General features: G+C 41.3%; 2 long non-coding RNA genes across 8 annotated transcripts in view; one reads left to right on the plus strand and one right to left on the minus strand.

Moving 5' to 3' along the window:
* LOC128149462 (uncharacterized) overlaps positions 1–10,475 on the plus strand; it is a 31,189-nt gene extending 20,714 nt beyond the window's left edge. For 5 of the 7 annotated variants that reach the window (XR_008237646.1, XR_008237659.1, XR_008237656.1 and 2 more), the window contains one exon: positions 1,688–10,475. This is a non-coding gene — a long non-coding RNA (uncharacterized LOC128149462). The remainder of the gene's footprint in view (positions 1–1,687) is intronic. The other 2 variants (XR_008237697.1, XR_008237687.1) reach the window with 2 other exon arrangements.
* LOC128149618 (uncharacterized) lies at positions 10,108–19,586 on the minus strand. The gene is made up of 3 exons (XR_008237715.1): positions 19,393–19,586; positions 19,202–19,290; positions 10,108–10,278 (listed from the first exon to the last, which is right to left on the minus strand). It is a non-coding gene; the product is annotated as an uncharacterized LOC128149618 (long non-coding RNA).
* Between the last annotated feature and the right edge of the window lie 2,426 nt (positions 19,587–22,012).

Below are 22,012 nucleotides of genomic sequence, written 5' to 3' on the forward strand. Positions count from 1 at the left end.
ACTAAGCACCATACAGCCGCTCGCTTACTTGTCCCCCCTCCCGGTGGGGTGGGGAGGAGAATTGGAAAAAAAAATAAACCCCGTGGGTTTAGATAAGAACAGATTAATAACTAAGCTAAAATAAAATATAATAATAACAATAATAATACAACAAATATAATAACAATAATTCTAACGGAAAGTAATATAACAAAAAGAGAGAAATTAGACCCAAGAAAAGACAAGTGATGCACAGTGCAATTGCTCACCACCTGCTGACTGATGCCCGAGCAGCGATCGGTCCCTCCTGGCCAACTCCCCCCAGTTTATATACCAAGCATGACGTCCTATGGTATGGAATATCCCTTTGGCTAGTTCGGGTCAGCTGTCCCGGCTGTGCTCCCTCCCAGCTTCTTGTACACCTGCTTGCTGGCAGAGCATGGGAAACTGAAAAATCCTTAATTTAGGGTAAGCGCTACTTAGCAACAACTAAAACATCAGTGTGTTACCAACATTATTCTCACACTAAATCCAAAACACATCATACCAGCTACTAGGAAGAAAATTAACTCTATGCCAGCCGAAACCAGGACAGTTACTGACACTCGCCAGCTGCTAGTTGTGTGGAAGAACTTGAACACCTTCCTCTTACCTTAAAAAGACAAATATTGTAAATTGTAAGAATTATACCAATAAACAAAGGTAACGCATTAAGAGAAAAAGTCAATTTTTAAACTTTGTTCAGAACAACTCGAAAAACGTAGACAATCACATCATCTTAAATGAAAGGAAAAATAACTGGGAAAAAAACCATCCACAGCCATAGTGTTTGAAGCAGGGCAGGAAAGCCATCTGACCTGTCATTTGAGTCTTTCTGTATCAAACAGCCACGTTAACAGTAACTGTAATTAAATTAGACTTATTATGCATACATGAGCAAAAAAAAGTCAAACATACAAGAAATCCACTATGGTAGTGATCAAGTTTAAGGAAAAGAAAGTGGAAGCTTGTAGAAGACATATCAAAAGTGACAACCCCAAGAGGAAGATACTTCCCAGCAGCTTGAAGTCTCAGGGTAAATACTTTAGAAAAAGCTGCCAGGGTTAAACAGAGGAAGTTTATTAAAAAACGATTACATCCCTCGAGAAGTTGAAGGTGAAAATAGCATGTAAAATATAAACACATCATATGCCCCAAAAGACACTGATGGCCATCAAAAACTTGTAGTTAATTCTTTTCTGTAGCAAGCAGGACGCCTGTGAAAGAGTTAGCAGGAGCAGTAGATTGCTAAGATATAAAAGGAGCACGCAGGTGAGATAAGGCCATGGCAGTGAACTGCATGAATTCTTTGCATCCCTGTTTGCTATAAAGTCAAGGAGGTTCCCTTGTTGGAAGTCATCTTTATATAGCATAAATTGGAGAGCTCAGTGAAAATTATATATCAGTAGGTTTCTAAGAAATAGAGAAACTAAGCAGTAACAATTTCAAAGAACAACCAAATCTAGGATTAGTGTGCATGGAAAAGGGAAGATGAAGAAAGCTCTCTAAAATCATGAGTTGCAAAGACAGGTCAAATAGGGAATGGAAGTTCTTGTATCATGGAGGCACTGAACAAGAATGTATCAAATCATTAGTTGATTCAAAACAAATAAAACCAGAAGTGTTTCCTCATATAGCATGTTGGTAACTTTGAATTTCCTTGCCACAGAATGTTGTGGTTTACAGAACTTGACATGAGTTAAAGATCTCTTGGACAAACTCATCCATCAGGACCTATTAAATAGAAAGACTCTACCTCTGACTTTGGAAGTCATATCACTAGAAGCTGGGAATATAAGGCAGGTAGCTATCACTACATGCTTGTCATTTTATAATAATCTTTAGTAAACATCCTCCACTTTTCACCACTTTTCATCACTTTTGGATGTGATGGCCCAGGATACCGAGCTAGATGGATCTTTTTTAGCCTGAGCTGGGACAGCCCTTCTTGCATCCTGCTTTTAAGTAGCTCATGCAGTTTGTGGAAAGCCTTCTGTGGATTCATTTGAGTCAACCTGAACAACAAGAGTCAGATAAAGGACTCCAAACAGAATTAAGACTGAAAATACTAGGAGGAGGTAACTAATTGAGCAGGATCAGCAACTCATGTAAAGAAAAGATAAAGCAGAAGTACACTTGCATATAGTCTTTAACTCTTGAAGTAAAAAGTGGCACCACACATGAGATGACAGAAAATAATTCTTCATCCCTGTAAAAGAAAAAACCACTCTCTTCTTCCCAGCAGGTGAAATGACAAGAAAATTGCAATGTGTCCTTAAACTGAAAGAAGCTTAATTCTCAGATCAAATCTATATCAACACAATTTTAAAAAGAGCTCTGCAAGAGGATGAATAAGTATGCATAGAAAATGAAGAATATATTAATATACGGAAGTGCAAAAATCAGAGAAACTTACCATTACCCTTCTTCTTTTTTTAACTAACTGAAGTAATCCCATAGCTACATAAGCCATATAAAAGTGGTCTTCGTCATGTCAGTCCTCTGTCGTGAAAAATGATTGAATATAAAATATTATTTCATATTCGTTCTATAAGTGAAATCCTCACATAATATGAATTGCCTAAGGTTCACTGACTTCCATAGAACTATGACAAGTCACGCAGCTGAGGATCTGCCCAGCGTGTACCATGTTGGCTGACACAGCAATGTCATAAATCCAGCCTTGAGGAAATTGCAGTTTTCAACAAGCTCATTGCATGCGAGACTGTTAACTGACCATTTACTGAGATTCTCGTAAACCAACCTCTACAGGCCGAAGGGAAGAAGAGAGAAGCAATGGTACAGAGCCTGCAGTTTCCCTTTCCTGCAGCCCCTTGCTCCGAGGGGGCTGCCTAAGACCTACACAATAAAGCAATAAAGTAAGCCAACGCAGATGTGGGATCTGCAGCTTTCGTCTTCATGGATAGCGGTATGCTGTTCAGCCCCCACTGTCGTGGGGCTGAAGTGACCCAAAGCCTCTCTGAACCCAAGCTAGGAAGGGAGGAGTTTCTCCCACTACCAGCACCTGTGAATGAACACTGTAAAGCCCAGTTGCCAACCCCCTCCTTAAATGCTGGAAGATTTATTCACAGTTAAACCCGGATGTTTTCTAAATTGACTGTCATCATAAAATTATCTCAGCCAACAGCAAAGATAGGACTGAGCTGCTGTCCGGTGACTTTCCCTCTCAAGTACCTTCAGAGGTTCTTCCACCTGACAAACTGCTCCAGTGACAGGATGCTCTCATGAGATTCATCACTTGCTTCGAAGTCACCAAACCTCAGGCCCATCACAATTTTAGAGCCCTCTAAGAAATTAATCCTTTAATTGTCGTTCTCGGTTTATCCAAGAATTTGCAACTTCTGTATGAATTCCTTGGCCAAATTCGGTAATCTTGTTAATCTCAACCCCCGTATTTCTGTTTCTTTCAACTTTGGCTAGCAAAAATTCTCACAGTGCTCCTTCCCAAGAGGGACAGAAACCTTCTGTTCCCTTTTTCCCATACACTCAAGAAAATATCCCTGACCATACATGCTGCTTCTACATTTCTTCCCAGTGAAACCCTTGAGACCTAAATAGCTCACTTCCAGTTGTCCACCTAAATTTTCCTTTACTCTAATTTCTAGGTCAACTAACTGCAGAAAATAATTTAAACTTTATAATTTATAGGAAAAGTTTTGCTTTGAAATAAAACGCAAATATTTTTTGCATTTTCAACCGCTGAAGCAGAATTGTAGTCATTTAGCAGACATTATAACTTGAAGTTAACCAGTATGTTTTTTCAGGACATACAGCTAGAGAGAATTTTTCCATTGTAACGCAATTCCCTAATGAACCATAGTTAACATACTAGGTTGCTTTCTGTGTAACCTTGAAACAAAATACAAAAGGTATTTCATTATTGTATGAAAGCAATATGTAAACATGCAAATGTTTCCTGTTGTTATAAGTTTTAAGGAATGACTTCTGTAAGCATTTATCTATAGTACATCTAAATTAAATAGCCCTGCTAGAAGGAAGATAAAACATTTTGTATTCATTTAGTCATTAAACAGAATCAGGAACAGTTGCTAAAATAATGGATCCTGATTATTCATTACCATTATGCTTTACTTGTTGGAATAGATACCTGATAAGAATCGTACCAGAACTATAGCTGCTAATGAATGATTAAAGGCTAGGGAGCAGATGCAAAGGGAAAGTAGAACAACAATACCTCATTTGTTTTTTTCTGGGGACGCTTATGTGGTTGTCCTTCATTTTCTTCTACTGAGTTTTGCTTTCAGATCTCTACAATATAATGGACTGAACTAGGACTGGATTTGGACTCTTTTCCATCTTGTGGAAAGCTTCTTTCCTGAACCATGACAAAAAATTCAAAACCTTGACAAAGTTTATGAACTAAAAGTACTAATAATGTCAACAATGTCAATAGAAATATTTTATTTAGGTGATTTTTAAAACATTTCAACTGCACTATAATTTGCTTATGTTTTGTAACTGAAAGCCATTTTACAGAAAACCAAAATGTTTGAAGTGTCAAAATCCTGTTTTATCAAATTCAGTTTTTCAGGGCCTTGAAATCTGATTTGACCTATTTCCTACAAAGTTTTGGCTTAGACAAATAAAGGCATTTTTGGATGAAATTCATTTTGTCAAAAAGCTCCAAACTAGCTTTGCTGTCCATGGTAGTCCATACAAATATCACAACAAACTTCTGGTATATGCAACAGCTTAATCAGCTGGAACTTGAGTAACACACAGACACGTATCTAACTGATCCCCAGATGACTAGGAAATCTGTGTCCCATATGCTGCTTAAAAAGGGAGGTCTTAAAATTTAATTAGACAGGAGAAAGAAACAGAGCTTGCTTTTTTTTTTTTTAATCATCATTCCATTTTTTTTCACTTTGTCTATTTAAACCCCATATATTCACCTAATCCACAGATTGCTCTGCAACTGCTTACAAGCTTTGTCGTGTACTACCTAAATTCACCTAGAATTTTGTTTTGTTGGCATCCCAAGAATTCAGGTCACAGAAAAACCAACCTGAGAACACAGGAGATGAGTAAAACCATCATGGACGAACACACATGCTTGCCTGCATGGGAAATTAGCATGCAGTCATTTACAGCACAAACGTATACTTCACCAAATCAGTGTCTTTCAGTCTTTATCAGTCTGAAGGCTCTTACTTTTCTTTTTCTTCCCAGTGGAAGCACAGAGCTTTATGTAGTGAATCAAAGCTCCCTGACTCTTCATAGGTAAATTTTCACAGACCTCTTATAAAAAGCTCACAGACCTCCACGATCCGTGGAGTACGCATGGAAAGCAGCACCAGCACCAGCGCTCCAAACTTGTTCCACATAGAAACTCTTTATAGTGCACAAAGACTGTGAAGTACCTTTACACCACTTTCAAAAGACCCACCTTTTTCAAGTTCAACTAATTTCTAGTTACACACACAGAAATGTGTTTGTATCATCTATCATTAGAGAGCTGATTGATTATATAGTCCCATAGTCCTGTGTTTTCTGGTTCTAATTGAGGGGATTTTACCCAACCAGTTTAAGAAAATTTCCCTCCTGCTCAGTAAAGAATTGTGCCTGGTGGTACGAAATAGAAATGTTACTACATTTCTTGGGCATAATGAAGTGCTCGTGGCATCAGCAGAGACTTTGACTTTATACATAAGGCTTATTAAGACTTAGTTACCTTTTAAGGTGGTCGGAAAGCAAGCATAGAGCATGAAGAGCTCTGCCAGAGCAGCTTTATCAAACCCTACAGTGGCAGTTCAGGGGATTACCAGCTGCAGCTGTCTGCCTTCTGCAGGGGGGCATGCCAGCCCTCAGCTGCTCCTGTTGCTCTGCTGACTGCAGAGCATGTACAAACTCAGTTGGGTGTCCTTATGACACCCGCACATAAAAAGCAAGAGGAAAATCCAGTGCCTGGAAAAGACCATCTCCCTGATCACAAGGCACAGACAGTTAGCTGTCCTCTAGCAAATCCAGCCGCGGTTATCCCTGCATTGAACTGGTTGTGAGAGTGGGTTCGGGTTAAAAATAATCAGAGCTTTTTTGGGGGTGTGGAGGGGCAGGGTTTGGATCCAGGTTGTCGCAAGGCCCCATAAACAATTTTACAAGAACAACTGAAGGAGGTCACAGGCTGGGAATGAGCAGCTGGGGGCTGTTACGATGGCATTGTCAGTGAATGGCACCGCTTCCCTGAATTTTCACTGAAACATAGAGCTTGAGCGTTCAGATAATGAGCCGTGACATCTGAGATATGGGAGCGGTACCAAGCAGATGGGCCAATACCTGCTTAAAGTGCTCTAGCTCGAGTCACTGAAAAGGACATCTGTCTCTGCTCTCAGACTGGGTGCCTTAGTGACCCTGCCGCAGCTGGGCATCAAGAACTCTTCTGTGTGTTTATGAACGGGTGTTTTTCAGAAGCCTGTACTCTGAGTGGTATTTTGAATGAATTTTCACAAGGCAGCCAAAAAATCTCCTGCTGTCAGATGGGCCGAATATCAAGTCCTAGTTGCAACACACGGAGGTACTACAGCTCCTCAGCAAAACAGTTGCAAAAATATTTTTAAGATGCCAAACCCAGCAACCTTTTCCCTTAGCCTTGTTCAGTAAAATGATTTTATCTGAAACTTTTCACTCTGAGGCACACAATAGTTTTGGAGATTTCAGCCCCCAGAATGAAAGTTTAGCGCAGTTAATGGCATCTGAAATTTGAATTCCTGAAGGCAAATGCTGGACACCTGTGGCTACATTATCCTTTAGTCTAAAAAGTTACCCTGTCTCTCCCTTCCTCTCTTCTTGTATCAAACCCCAGACCATCATATTTTTCTCAGTAGCACTTGGGCCAGCCTACAACACTAAAAGCATATAGAAATGACTAATATGAAAGGGCTGAATAAAAGGCATTTAAAAAATAAACCAGAAATAAATCATGACTTAAGAATAACTGTTTTGTTTGCTTGTCACTAGACATCTGTTCATAGACACTGCAAATGTTCCACTTTGTGTCTGGGTTTAATAGTAACAACTTTGCAGGGATGCCTTCTTCTTCCTCATTGTTTTCACTTGGTTTCTAGGGCAAACAAAACAATTTTTTTCAGCCCTTTAATAAATTAAAGCTGTTATAGAGTTAGAAGTTAAAAAACTGCATAGTATGGAAACTTAAATCCAGCAAGCCTCAGAATGCGTCAAAGGTCACTATATGCACAGATTCAAACTCTTTCTTGCTCCCTTCCTCCCTGGTAATCCCCAGGACCTCTCTGTCGTGACTGAGTAGAATGCAGGGCAAAACTTGACCTGAAAAATGTGGAGCTAGCCATCCTCATCCTCCTCTCCCCCTGTCATCTGCTGACAGACAACAAAGTGTACTGAATCCGAACTGTTTATTTTGCTGGGAATGCCATCTGCGTGGTGGCAGCTGGGGCGGGAGGGAGGGCACATAGATGAATGGACAGCGACAAATATAGACAGTAGACAAAATTAGGAGAAGTTCTGCTGCTTTCCAGTGTTCTGGATCTTTGCATGCTTCCATTAAGAGGATACAGCTCTTCTTCAACTGGTGTTTGAACATCTGGATTATTTAGCAAGACAGCAAATTCAGAACATTTGAACAGAGATGTCAGACAAGCCAGTTTGGGCAAAATGCTAAGACTACTGAAAATGCTGAAGTAATTTACGGTTATATTCTATTTTTAACATATTACAGTATACTGGAACTAGCAAGGGGGAAAAAAGAAGATAAGTAAGTATTGTCAAAAGGAATATGTCACAAATCATCCAAAATGAAAAATCAGTGAAGATCTGGAGAGAATGTTTCTTGCAGACCAAAGATAAAATCAATGTCTGCATCATTGACAACTGAACCTGAATTCCACAAAGGAATTTCTGGCATAACATTTTAATTTCCCATTGCTATTCAGAATGATCACTTACATTTGCATTATCCCTTTTCGCTGTGTTACGGAAAAAATAATTCAACAATTAAAACCCCATCTTAACGTATTCAGTTCTGTAAATAAGATGATGTCAGAGGAAATTTGAGAGATTGAAATTTTGCTCGTATCTCTTCACTAGCAGATTGCTAGCAACATCTTGTCTACACAGAATCACAGAAGGCTAAGGTGGGAGGGGACCTCTGGAGACCGTCAGGTCCAACGCCCTGCTCAAAGCAGGCTCTGCAAGGCAGAAGGTTGCTCAGGGCCACGTGCAGTTGCGTTTCAAATTATCTCCACAGACATAGACTCCACAACCTCTCTGGGCAACCTGTTCCAGTGTTTGGCCAACCTCATGGGAAAAAAGTTTCTTCTTCTGTTTAAATGGAATTTCCTTTGTTTCAGTTTGTGCCCATTGCCTCTTATCCCTTCCCTGGATACCAGTGAGAAGAGCCTGGCCCTGTCTTCTTTGCTCCCTCCTATCAGGTATTTATACACATGGATGAGATCCCCCCTAAGCCTTCTCTTCTCAAGGATAATATATTAATAAATATTAGTAAAACATTAATAAAATATTTAAAAATATATGTTTACTTACTTTGGAAGCATTTCAGAAGAATCTTGGCTGATTTGTCCACAGTTTTCACATTGAATACAGCTCCCAAGATCCTTTTTAGGCAAGTGCCACTGTTGTTAGGAGTTTCATCTACTGCAGCAGGAGACCTTACTTCAGCAATGTTGTATACTTTCAAACTATATGTAGGTAAGTCATTCGGTAAGACATTCTCCTCTTCCCTTAAGTGTTTAATTAGAACAGACACACATTTCAACCTTTTTTATCTCACTCTTGGGGTTTTTCTAAAGTTCCTTAAATTTAAGAGCAATCAATAACAAGAAGTAAGCTCAGTCCTTGAGCAAGTCTAAAGCTGCACTACACCTGAAGGAACTAAACCACACAGAAGCTTTTTCATGCACTGTAATTTATGGAAGTTGGATTCACATCCCTAACTTGATTTGCCTTAACCTTCTTGGCTGTCCTTATTTAGAAGTGCCTGGAATTAAAGATTTCATGTTCAGTGCTGCAGTTCTCCATGTGCAAGACTTAAAAGAGAAGGAAAGGACATGTCATACTGGTAAACAAACTTAGCCAATATTGGTCCACTTTAACAAAATCTATGTAATCAAAAGTGTAAAACTATATACACATCAGTTACAATAAGCTTGTCACCCTACCTTCCCTTCAGGTTTTCTAAAATGTAGTTCTATGTTGCCATAATATTTGGCTATAGTGCAAGATAAGACTTCCTCTGTCATGATAATGCAGACATATTTTCATTTAAGCATTAAATCTTTCAAAGCTGATACCCCATGCTGATAAACAGGTTTCTCAACAGACAGCATGAAGTTCACATCACCAGCAGTACATATCTAAGCTGGCTGTGGAAAACCACACAGCGGCTACCCCTACAAGGTTGCAGTTCCATGTCTCCCTTCAGGTGACTTAACTGCTCAGTGACCAGCCAGCTCCCTCCTCCCCGCTGGTAGAGTTGTCCCACCTTCATCATCTTTGCACCACCTTCGACACCCGCTGTCAAGACACTTCTGCACGGTCGCCTACCAGAAAACCACCAGGTCTCTCTCTTCTGGGTCAGATTCCTGCTGGCTTAGCACACCGAAACAGTTCCGTGACCAGGGTCAGCCAGCGCCAAGCCGGGCCACAGTGTCAAGACCTGACTGTCTCTCTAGTCTGGGTGACTCCCCCAGAATATTCCAGGGGTATTGGGAAAGTGAGCAGGAAGTGCCTTGCTTCAAAAATGGGTCCCAAATGCCCGGAGAGCAGCTGAAACAAGAGGATGGCATGCTAACAAATGAGCTAATTGTAAGCATCAGTCAGTTTATAAACACTCCGCAGTGTTCGAATAATTTCAAAGGATCTGTTTATTTGAAATACAAGCCACAGATAGATTTTCATATAAGTTTTGGAGTCTCATTTCTGAAAGCAAATCATACTTCCAGAACGTCCTAAATATAAATTATTATGCATAATTCTCCTCTACAGTGTTCAAGATGGATGGGTAAACAAAGGTGAACTAACATACATTACATAAAAATGAAGAATAACCAACACTGCCAGTTTTCTATGGGACATATATCACAGCCATTCAGCTACTTCATGCGGGCTCAATTTCTGGCCTTGGTGGAGCAATTCTCTTTGTCCTTTGCAGTTTACCATAAAATCTTCCAATCTGATTAATAACTTAGAATTTTTCTTCAGGAAGAACCTGGAACCACAGGTCATCTGCAATAAAAAGGAAAAAGGTTTTCCACCAGCCACAGTGAGTGGTTCACAGAACAGCAAATAAAGCACAAGCAGATTATCATGATACCTTAAAAATATTGAATCACATTGTTTTGCATAAATTTTTACGGAAATTCTTAAGGTCTCAAGTAAGCATCTGAATGCCATTTAAATAAAATTAAGCTTTAAAAACCCAACTGTGTTCTTAGTCTTATAATTTTTCGGATACCTTGAGATTTAAGACCCTGCCCCACTGAAAAGTTCAAATACATTCATAAAAATTTAAAGTTTATTGTCCCATTTAAGGTTATAAAAGAAAATGAAGAAGATAAATGACTCTTGATGTATAACTAAGGGAGAACCATTTGTGTGAACTGGTTCTTATTCTTCAACAGTTCACAGTTCATATACTCCCAATAATGAAAATGGAGTCAACGCAATGCATGAGGATCAGATTTTAATAATCCAAGGCCATTTACATCACATCAGAGATCTTCAGCAGGCACCTACGCAAACTCCACAGTCACCTTCAATACTGCAATTTCAAATTTGCAGCAGAGACCCTATGACAAAGGCAGAGTACTATGTCTATCCTAGTTTTCTTGAACTCTTTTCTGACCCAAAAGCTTTGGTCCTCAGCAAACACTTTCACATATCTTGGTATTTGTGGATTATTTTTTTTTAAAGCAGCAGGTTCTATACATCTATTTTGTTCTTACAGAAATATTTGCCAAATCAGAAATGGAGCAATGGTTCAGCTGGGTAGCTAGTTTAATAAATGAGTGGATTTGGTAACAAAGCAAGTCACTGAAATGGCCACAGGGATTTTCGTGGAGGTCCCAATGGACTTTGGAAGTGCCTCCTCTCCTGGAATAACCTCTGGTGGATGGTCCAGTTTCCACCTCAATCATATAAAGTTACTTACTTCTAACCAAAATGCTGTATGTGGTGGTTACCTGGGAGAATAATAATCTTAAAAAGACGCAAACTGCAATTCTAGTTCTGAAGAACAAGCCTACTTTTGAACATCTTAGGGGAGCAGTATAGCACTGCTTCTTACACAGCATTCCCTCCTCACCAGAATTTTCTGTGCTGGAGGAAAATAAAGCAGCATTCGTTTTGTGTTGTAGACAAAGATCTTTAAAAAAAACCCCCAACACCACCAAACAAAAACCTAACAAAAAACCCAAACCAGCAGCCATTCTTGCCATGAGAAAGATCTTGGTGACACCGTCATTTTCCTAGAAGAAAAATCTGCAGTAGCTCAGGATTTCCATAAGTATCTTGGATTCCTGGGAAAGAAGGAGGAAAGCTGTTGGGTTTATTATGGTTATAAGTACCCCAGAGCAGGAATGCTGATTTCCTAGCACTCTTCCCCAAACACCAAGAGAATATTCCCTCCCATACACTTGCAGGCATGATAGGAAGGAGCAGGAGCAGCCACTGCAGACCTGCAGGAGGAAAACTGAGTATATTACAACTGAATGCCTCAGCCGGGCTCTTCCTGGCCCTCCTGGCTCTGAACTGTGTGTGCAAAGTGCAGCCCTATATGTACTTTCATATAAAGCAGTTTTTCATATTAAGGGAATCCATTAGAGATGGATTTGAACTTTTGTTCATCCTCCTGCCACCGATGTGCACTGTCGTTGCCAAGCACAGACAACATAGTCCACTTTTGTCTCCATTTTCTTCCTTCATGAATTGAAAAGTGCATATAATGTGCTAGTAGTAGTTTAGAAGTGGTCAGATTAGTGAATGAATAAGCTTTTAATGTAATAAGCCATCATTCAAAGACTGACTTTTTAAATATCATTTTCCACTGCTCAGTGGGCCTTGATAAACAGGTATACCAGAAACTAGTTTATACTAGAAATTACTTCCAAGCTGAATTTGCCACTTCATCAGGCGGTCACAGTTTACAGAGAAAGCAGATAAATAAGCTGAAAGAGAAAAGATGCCAGTATGAACAACAACAGTGAAAAAAACCAACAGTGAAACATAAATTCTGTGGTTCCAATGAGTTTCTCTGTTGTTCTCTTGGGAGAACATTCATTGAACCCGGGCAGAGATGCCTTCATTTTGCCTGCTAAATGTCTTCTGAGGTTTCCCCTCTAGCATGTGGAGAGGAACGGAGTCCTCTGAGAGGCAGTGAGAGCAGAAGCCTGGGGTAGGTGTGCTAAACACTGCCTGGAGGAACCTTCCTCTTCATACCCTGCTGAAAATTAGGACGCTGCCTAGCTAAGTAAAGTACTTCATGTTGGGTGTTCCACCTTAGAAAGATTCGTTAGTGTTTTAAAAGGGAAGATAGCGGTATTACCTGAGAATAATTATTACAGAATCCTGCAAATTCAAAATCTTGTTTTTACACATATCCATTCATGCAAATGTGGAACCTGACACGGAATTTTTATTCAGGTGAGTAATCTGCCTTTGACTTCAATGGGATTCTACTATATATGAACAAAGCAATCAAGTCAGGTTTTGCATTTACGCAGTAGCCTCCATTTGTCTTCAAGTGGGACTGTTATGTTGTAAAAACTCCCAAATCATGCCAATTTGTCCAGAAGAGATTTCAAATCTCCTTTTTAATATTCAGCTTCAGCGATATGGAAAGCAACACTGCCAAATACTCCATAACCATTCAACTGTGATTACTCACATTTTGATTAGAAAATTCTCATAAATACCATTTCACACGGGTGTTGTCACCTGCCCTGTGCTAGATACACCATCTCCTCTGTGCAATTAATTAGCAAACATTGAAAAATGAGCTTATCACCCAGAATGGAGTTTTGACAAACTCTTCTGAAGACATACCTGAAACACAGCCCAGGAGAATCCTCAACAGATACGAATGATTTACGCATATACAATAGCGCAGACAGCCTCCAAACAAGCTAAAGACCTGCCAGGAGCAGCAGTAATTCAATATCTGCTTTGAAACAAAGAACGTAAAAGAGACCATAACTGAGGAATGAGGCATTGAATCCTGCAATGGGGGAAAGGTAAGGAGAACACTAATAATTTGGGGGATTTACAACATCCCTGTACTTCCCGATGGGCAAAAAGGCGAGGAAGGAACACAGAACAAGAACGGTTTGGACAACAGACATGGAAAGCTGCACATCGACAGTGCTCTGCTGTTTCCTTATTTAGGTAAGTCATACTTGGTCTTCTGAGCCACAGGTCCAATTCACGCGCCACGTGAGCTACGCCACTATCACAAGAGCGACCACGACACGCTCCCTTTTGCCTCCTCTTCCGCACAGGCTGTCCGCTGACTGTCCCGCTACCTCGGTTGCACTTGGGTGAGCACTGCCGCCGCGCTCGGATCAACGCGCCGGCTCTCCTGCGGCTGAGGCTGTGTCTCCAAGTTGCAGCAAAGCTGACATAGCAACCAGCTGCCGTGATAAGGGCTGTCCCCGCAGTTCCCCTCTTGCACGTCGTCACCACCTCGCTGGGGCCAGTGGTGGTCCTTGGCTGGCCCCAGGGTGAACTTCTTCAAGGGAGACGGACAGCAAAAAGCCAACCCTCCCCAGAGAGGCAGTTCTCAGAGTGGTGGTGTCTTAGCCAAGTCAGTCATTAACCAGCAGCGAGCACAAGCAATTGCTGAAACCTAGCTGAGTGTTTTTTCACATGTGGGCTAGAAAAGAAAGAGGCTGTGGTATTGCTCTAGGAAGCAAGAGACCCGAAATACCCAGTATGGTGAGCGCCATTCTGAAAACAGTGTATTCTCTTATTCCTTGGAGCAAGTCATTGGGTGCCTCACACTGAAAAAGAAATATACTAAACAAACCAAAACAGTAGGTTAGGAACTGGAAAACAAAACCAGCTAAACATAAATAAATCATGGACGTCTCCTAACATAGTAAAATTCTTGGGCATTGTCATCTGCTGCTTATTACAGTTTCATTTACATTGGAATTTTCTTTGTTTCCCTGCAACTTTTGTGTATCCAAATAATTACAGTTGTATTACTGTATTATTCTAAATCTAGTCAGTAAAGTGAATAGAAAAGCCTATCTCTGCATTATTCTGGCCAATATTACATTCTATTACATAAGAAATGGGAAATAAATCAATTTTAATGCACCACTTTAATAAGACGACAACCACAGTTCTAGATTGCAATTATGGAGATAATTACAATTTCATTGGTACTGCTGAAGACTAAGAATACAAAATTTACCTTGGATGAACAGTTCATTATTTAAGATGAACCCAAGCTATTTTTCTTCTAAATCATATCTTGGCTTGTTTTATTTCTTAACTTGGACTGTTTAATAAAGGCATAAAGAATTTTACAGGTAGAATATATCAAAACAGGCTAGCTGGTTCAATGTCAAATTCCTGTACAGTGATTTGAGAAAAAAACATTAATTTTGAAACAGCTCTGGAGGCTGAGTATAAAGATTATTAAACATAAGTTTTATATATGCAGAAAAATTGCTTTTGCATGAATTCACTTTTAAAATGTTAATATATGCATAAGAAAATTGTGTTTCTTAATCTCTGAAGAAACACTTATCACTAGGAACCGCTTAATTCTTTTCCTGTGCTTGATTTATTAGCTTATGAAATTATGCTAATAGTTTGCATGTTAATGGTTTTGGGGCTCAAATGACCTGATTTTAATAATGAAGTAATTTATGCAGTAAATGTAATCAGCATCTATGAATCTCACTTAAAAGAACATACCATTGATTACCTATGCTAAAAACATGATTGTCGGCATGGTATACACTATATGTTATGACAGGGAACTGGGATGTGTTCAGCTCAGCACACCCTTTAGGCTGGCTGAGTCCCACTTCGAAGAACCCCACTAAAGCCTGCAACTGCAGCTCTAACAACTGTTTACGGACCTTCAGTTGCAGACTGACATCCTCCCATGGTCATCTTCAAAGGAAAAAGACAAGGGTAGGAGGTGGACAGCACCAGAACTGAAGTCTAACCCGGAGCCAGGAGGAATTGCTCCATGAGCAGAAGACCTCTGCGGCACAGAGACCTCACACGCCTGGACGAAGGGGGTTGCAGGAAAAAGGGAAAGCCTTTGCTGGGGGAAAAAGTTGTAAGTTTTACAAGTTACAAGAAAAATGGCACTTTTATTAAGGATTTGACCTGCACGGCATAGAAAAGATGCAACCCCCTGCAACATTTGGGAAGCCTATGTGAAACAGATCCTTCACAAAGATTCTTTCCTAAAATATCGGTATTTACAGGCCTGCTCACTGTAAGGATGTATTTGAACCGTGCCTCTGTTCCCTTGCATCGTTTACCGTGCTCTTCCCCAAGACGAGAAGAAATTCAAGACTGGGCTTTGAAAAGTAAACAGCAATGCTTTCTTTGCAGTAATGTAAGCTTGTGTTTTGATAACCTGCTGAACATCGATATTCATTTTGGTATAAAAAAATTCAAAAATATATTACTAGCTGCCAAAGATGATCTAACTGTTCAAACATCCAGACAGCAGCTGAGGGAGGTCAGATTGGAAATGAGCCAAAATGTATAAAGTCAATGGAAGAAACCCCATTGATTCAGCAGAGCTGGATCATTTCTTCCCCAAAGAAATGCCTAAAGGCCAGAAGTCCTCTCCCCTTCCAAAGACCAAAACTGAACAACTTTATTTTGTAATTAATAAATATTTTGCTTGTAGCATCTCGAGCACATGATACAAAACTGTCTTCAAACACCATTTCCAGAGTTGTTCATTTCACAAAGCAAAAAGGTGATATGTTCTGGAGTGTGGCTCATGCTCTTTATTCCAGAATTCAGACTATTAGCTTGATGCAATTTATTTCGTATCTTAAAGAGGAAAACAAGCAGAGGTACCAGGTACTTTAGCATTTTTAATGTTTCATCCCAGTCATAAACAGACTCCATGTAAGCCCAAGGCATGTATGAATCATGCAAAAATAACTCAACAGAAGCTGTTCAAACCCCGCTCCTTCCATAGACCACAGAAGCCTCCCTGCGCATTCAGGTGCACACAGGGGTAGAGTAAGGCTTCCGAGAACCTCACCAAGGGGGTCGTGGTAGAGAAGGCAACATAAAGCCCAGGCTGCTGCCTGCACAGAGCTTCAGAGGACGGCGATGCTGACCCTCCGCATTAGCCCTGGATAGGGACTGGGCACAGCAAGAAGAAAACCGATGAAGGTGTCCCCGTAGAGGCAGAGACAGGGCTTATTCTGCAAGCTGCAAAGTCCCCAGCTCCCGAGGAGCCCAGGCTGGGCTGAACTCCACTAGTAGAATAAGAGCAAACTTGATCAAAGCCTGCGTGTTTGCTTTCGATGCGGATGCCGTACACACTGTTACCATAGAGCTGTGACAGCTTAATGAGCTATCACCCGTCAGCCGAGTTACTATGTGCACGCTCCTACCCTGCCTCCTCTCTCTAGGGAAATGATCTTGTTCGGTCTCAGGGAAAGTCTCATCGAGGAGTCGTAGCTGCACGGAGCTGCCTGCTGCAGTCCCTCTCGCAGGCCCAGACATCCTTGGCTTGCCAAACAGGATTTCTGGAGGTGGAAATTTCCCTTCTCCATTTCCCTGTGTTGTGCCTGGAGGACATTCCCCTGACAAGAGGGACCTGCTGTCGGCGGAGGCAGACAGGGTCAGGAAGGCAGAAAGTAAAAGGAGAAATTTCAAAGTTCAGACCGTTTACTTGGCAAACTGTAACAGCTCAAAGGGGTAAGTATCTGTCTGCCGTTTACTTGGAAATCTGACAGGAGTAACTTGCCGCTAACAAACTAGGCTCGCAAACGCCACAAGCCCAAAGCCAGAGAGCCCAGAGTGCTGGTGCACGCTTCCCATCAGAAATACACAGAAAACAGCCCACCCGCCTACCAGCAGCCTCTCCTGCCCAGCTTCGGCTCTCTTGCAACGCGAGGGTGCCGTCCCAGCCCCTTCCGCAGAAGGACCGAGGTGGTTGTTGGCGTTCGGAGATGCCTCGGCTGCTGTGGCTTGGGAAGGGAGGCACAAGGAGGAGGCAGGCAACCGTGGCTACTTTGCAGCACAGAGGGCTATCTGCGAGGTTCCATACCGACATTTAAAGTCCCCCAAAAAGCACTGACACACTGAAACACAGCATTTACAAATGGGCTAACCTGCCCTGGGTATAACTCAAACACTGCAACTCCAGAAATTAGCTCGGTAGAAAACATTCTTGTATTTACTCATCTGAATTAAAGCAGAACAGAAACTTATCACAACGCACACAAAACGCTAGATGATTTGAAGCTATCAAATTGTTCATTAGCTGGCTTAAATAACTGCAGACTGTTAGCACAGCCGTCTTCATTTCATGCTACTCTTGTTTCTTACGTTGTATCTTGATTTAATATTAGGCTTTAAAAACTTCTGGGCAAGGATTTGCTTCCCTGTGTACTCATTCCACCCCCAGTAAATAGGCCTATGTTCCAACTAACGCCTGCAGTTTCTAAAACGCAACCAGCAATAATATTTATTGCTTTTTTGTATGCCTATCCAGAAAAAGAAATTGTTACCAGAATAACACTCAGAACAATAACAGGATGCAAATGTGCACCCTATTCTTCCAGCTTGCATGCTTTACTCCAGAATCATGCCAGTTTGCGTGGAAGTCAGCGGGAAACCTGACCAAATGAGGACTTCTGATTTGTGTTCCAGGCATCTTTTTGCTGGATTTATCACAGTTAATGCCCTTTTGTTTGTCTCTCTTCACATGCTAGGAATGTAAGTAGGCCACAATGGCGAATCTGCACATTTGGTCAAAAAAGTTGCTGTGATTTCAAAAACAGGTGTGAAAAACACCATGTTGCAAGCTGGGAAGAAAATAAAAATATGGGATTCAATTTATTCATGATTTTTAGAAACAAAAAAGGAGAAAAAAAGCCCACCATCCAGTAACACCACGGAGCCTTTCCTGAGTCTCATCATTCTTTCTTTATTTTAATTTTGATTCCTGGAATCTCAACACCCCATTATTCCTGGATCAGTTTGCGCTCCCGCAGAACACCCTGATCCTGCCTAGGAGTGGTTAACCATAGGGGTATGGGGTTTTGCACATCTCTCCCTCTTTCTCTCCTCCCTCCCCATTCCCAAATCAAATGTCTCCTGTCTCCTTCAGTGCTGCTTTACGGCTCTCTGACTCCTCTCCTCCGCCTGTGGCCTGCCTCTTAGAGCATCTTTCATGCTCCCCCCTCCCCAGCAGAGCAGCCCCAGGCCAGGGTGACCTCTCCCTCGGGATCTTTTGTCTTGCGGTCCCTGACAGCGTGGAGTGACAGCGAGCAGGACCCCCACCCCAGCGCTTCCCTAATCAAGCAGCGCTCACACAGCTCACACGCCTGCCTGCAGGCATCTCCCTTTAATGTGACATTGATCATCATGACACAAAATGGTCACAGATATCACTTCCTAAAATTCAGGAATGTGACAGCTAGAGACAGAATCGCTAGTCTGTGGCCTGAAGACTATATGGATTATTCAGGTCAGGATAAATCAGGATGGATATTTGCCCTACTTCCATATTCTAGCTATTAATAACCAAAAGCACGCCAGATTGTGGCTTGTTCTGTGCGACTGCACAAGGGAGCAACGCTCCCTCCCCCACGCCTCCACAGACACATGCACAGACTAATATTTTTGGCTAACGTTTGAAAGCCATTCGCAAACCCAGCCTCTGAGCTGGGATTCAAGCCCCAAGCATGTGGAGGCCTTCCTTCATCAGGCAAGAAAGGGAAGCGAAGGCAGGCTGTAAAAAGATACGGGAGACCCCTCCTGGTCTACTGCCCCAGAAACCCTAAAGAATACAAGCTGCTGCTCTCCCCAATTTTCTTCAAGCCACAGCACAGCCCAGGCACTCAGGGCTCACCCCCTTTGCAAACACGCTGCCCCAAAGTGAACGTCCTCCTGGGAAGACCTGCTAGAGAAGCTGCTGAACACCTACCCGGAGAAACACAGCCACACTGCTCCTGGAAAACTTTCTGTCCACTAGACAGGATTTCAGTATGAAGCAGCAGCACTTCCTCCCCAGTGCTGAAACAGAGAGATCATACAGTTACAGAACTGAACAAAGCTACACCTTCCCCAGCTTCAAAACAGCGAGTGAATTATCCTCCATATTGAGTCAGCACTCACCTTTTAGAAGAATGCAAGACAGAAATTGTACTGTTTCTCTGCAGAATACTAGCTTTTATGAGCCATCATTAAAATTTTGGAAGATGAAGCCTCAGAAGCCTGAAGCTTTTCTACTTTTAAAATAGTCTTTCAAAAGCTGGCTTTTGCTTTTTGTTGCAAAGGGAAAAATAGAGATATTTTTCAGTCCGCTGACATGGAAGAACTGCCCTGACAGCTGAGACAGCTTCCCTGAATAGGATCCCTCTGCTCTTGGGAGTTGGAAAGCTATTCTCTGCCATCCCTTTTGGGTCACTTATGCAATCTGCTCTAGCAACTGGTGCCAGTTCAGTTCAGCTACAGACCAGACTCTCTGGACTGTCTAAATGCCATTCCTAGATTTGTCTAGGAATAAAGCCTTTATACTTCCCCTCAACCACCATATTCATAGCCTATTACTGTAAAGCATTACTGCTAGTCCCAGTCCATAAAATGCCACAGGTTCCCATTTTAATTCCAAAAAGATAGCTCTTACGCGGCAACTGCACCACACAGCGGTTAGGCAGTAGTTGAAGTCTCTTCTGTCTGTGTTTCTAGACACTACTCCATATTTTATTTATCAGCTAAAAGCCAAGCAGAGTAACAATAACAAGAGTAGGTCAAGTGCCAAGAGCAGCATATGAGCCTCAACAACACTCGTCTCCCCTCTCCTGCTTCTCCTGCACCGCTCCGTCCACTGTTGACTCTGATCTTACTCAGCTGACATGAGGCCTCTGCGATTGCAGTTCATAATCTCTTCGTCTTTTGTCCTCTGCTGAGCACAGTGCTAGTATTTCTAAGCAGTTTCAAACAGGCTCTTCCTGCTCAGCTCATTTAATAACTAGATTTGCTAGATCTCTAGCCATTATTTGGCAGAGGGCATAATATGTACTTGCCAAGTCCTATCTTGGGTTACTCTTCCAGAGATTCTTTAGGCTGGGGAAATAAAAAGTGTCCTTCACTTTGTTTCAGTAGAGAAAACCTATTTTTTCCTGCTTCCTTTGAGTCTAATGATAATATTGTCTTGGACAGACACATCTTCAAATAAATACTGGTCAAAGGTTTCCTGATGACCTAAACTGAGAGCATGTTAATAAAATAACAGAAAGCTCACTCTAGTCTCCCCCCTGCATTGGATTGTCCAGCTAAAGTAACTGTACTTTTGCTTACGAAGGCACAAGTTGAACCAAATCCTCCACAGCAGTCCAGAAATCTGGATGTGCTGGTAATTGTTCAAAGTCACATTCTGAGTAACATGGGTACCTCCATTTCCAGGAGTACTGCAGCCTCCCCACTGAAAACAAGAAGAAAAATCTCCGGGCTTGTTACATTAAAAGGCTAGTGAGGAAATGACAGGCTGCTTGGGGAAAGAAGAAAAAAAGTATAGCACTCCCACGTTACAAATGTAGTTTTAAATGGACTTTCAAGGAGGTAAGAGAATGAAAAAATGAATATTTCCTTCTCTTTGCATCCCTGCTAACAGGATAAACAACAATCCGAGAGTTGCCGACCTTTCTAAATTCAGGGACTGAAATACATCATTAAGGATGGCCGAGGGAACAGCCCCTCAGAGGAAGTACGGAGAAAAGGCATGGACAGCCCAAGGAAGTACATGGAGTCCAAAGGTTTTGAATAGAGCTAATATACGAGCAGAGATAGAAGGTGAGAGGGAGATTTCTCTCCTTATTACCTGTCCCTATCAGTCAAAATCTGAAGCAGGAGATCTGATGTACCCTTCCAACATCGACCCTCAACATCTCACTAAAATAGACTGTGGCTTAACAGCTATAATAGAGCCTGACACTCCTAATGGGGTAAGTTTCAAACATGAGTTAAGAATGACTGCTGGGCAGACAGCTGGAACTGTAACAGGGAGTCAAAAATTTTGGAGAGAGAATAAAGAAAAACGGGATCATGTCCACCTAGAAGTGAGATTCAAACATGGAAAAAGCTTACTCTTGAGCTACAGTCAGCCTCTATTCACTGTAGATGCTTATTGCTGTATTGGATCCCACATTATAATTAGCAAATGAAGCACCAAATGATGAACATCTGATTTCGTTTGCAAATATATATATACACAAGATGATGTCTTGTCAATGCAAAATACAAAGGCTTAACAAATTGTGTAATTATACGTTTCCTGCAGATTTTCTGCTACTTTCCATATAGTATTTGAACATTGCTCACCATGTTATCAACAGCTTTTCATTATTTAATTATTTAATCAGCTGATTACCATATTTCTGCATTACACAATTATGAGATTTGGTGCTCTCATATAAAAGTTACAAATGTAAAATTGACATTGTATGTGAGGGCCTTTGTTCAAATATAATACTGGCTTTGTGGATAACAAAAACATATATAAAATGTGTTTCTCTATAATCACTACTTATTTTTATTATTCCTTGTATTATACAACATGTGATAATATTTAGGGAGGCCTGCTGGAGCTCTTAAGGGGTTATTTTTTCCTGCCTGATGTTACCAGTGTTATTTTCCTCTATGCATACTTCAGAGAAGCACTAGTCCAATAAAAACCTTACTTCCTAAGGGAAATTCCCTTGCAGAACACCGTCAGCAAGAACCAATACCAGAGAAA

The sequence above is a fragment of the Harpia harpyja genome, chromosome 1 (assembly GCF_026419915.1).
Source record: "Harpia harpyja isolate bHarHar1 chromosome 1, bHarHar1 primary haplotype, whole genome shotgun sequence".
Lineage (NCBI taxonomy): Eukaryota > Metazoa > Chordata > Aves > Accipitriformes > Accipitridae > Harpia > Harpia harpyja.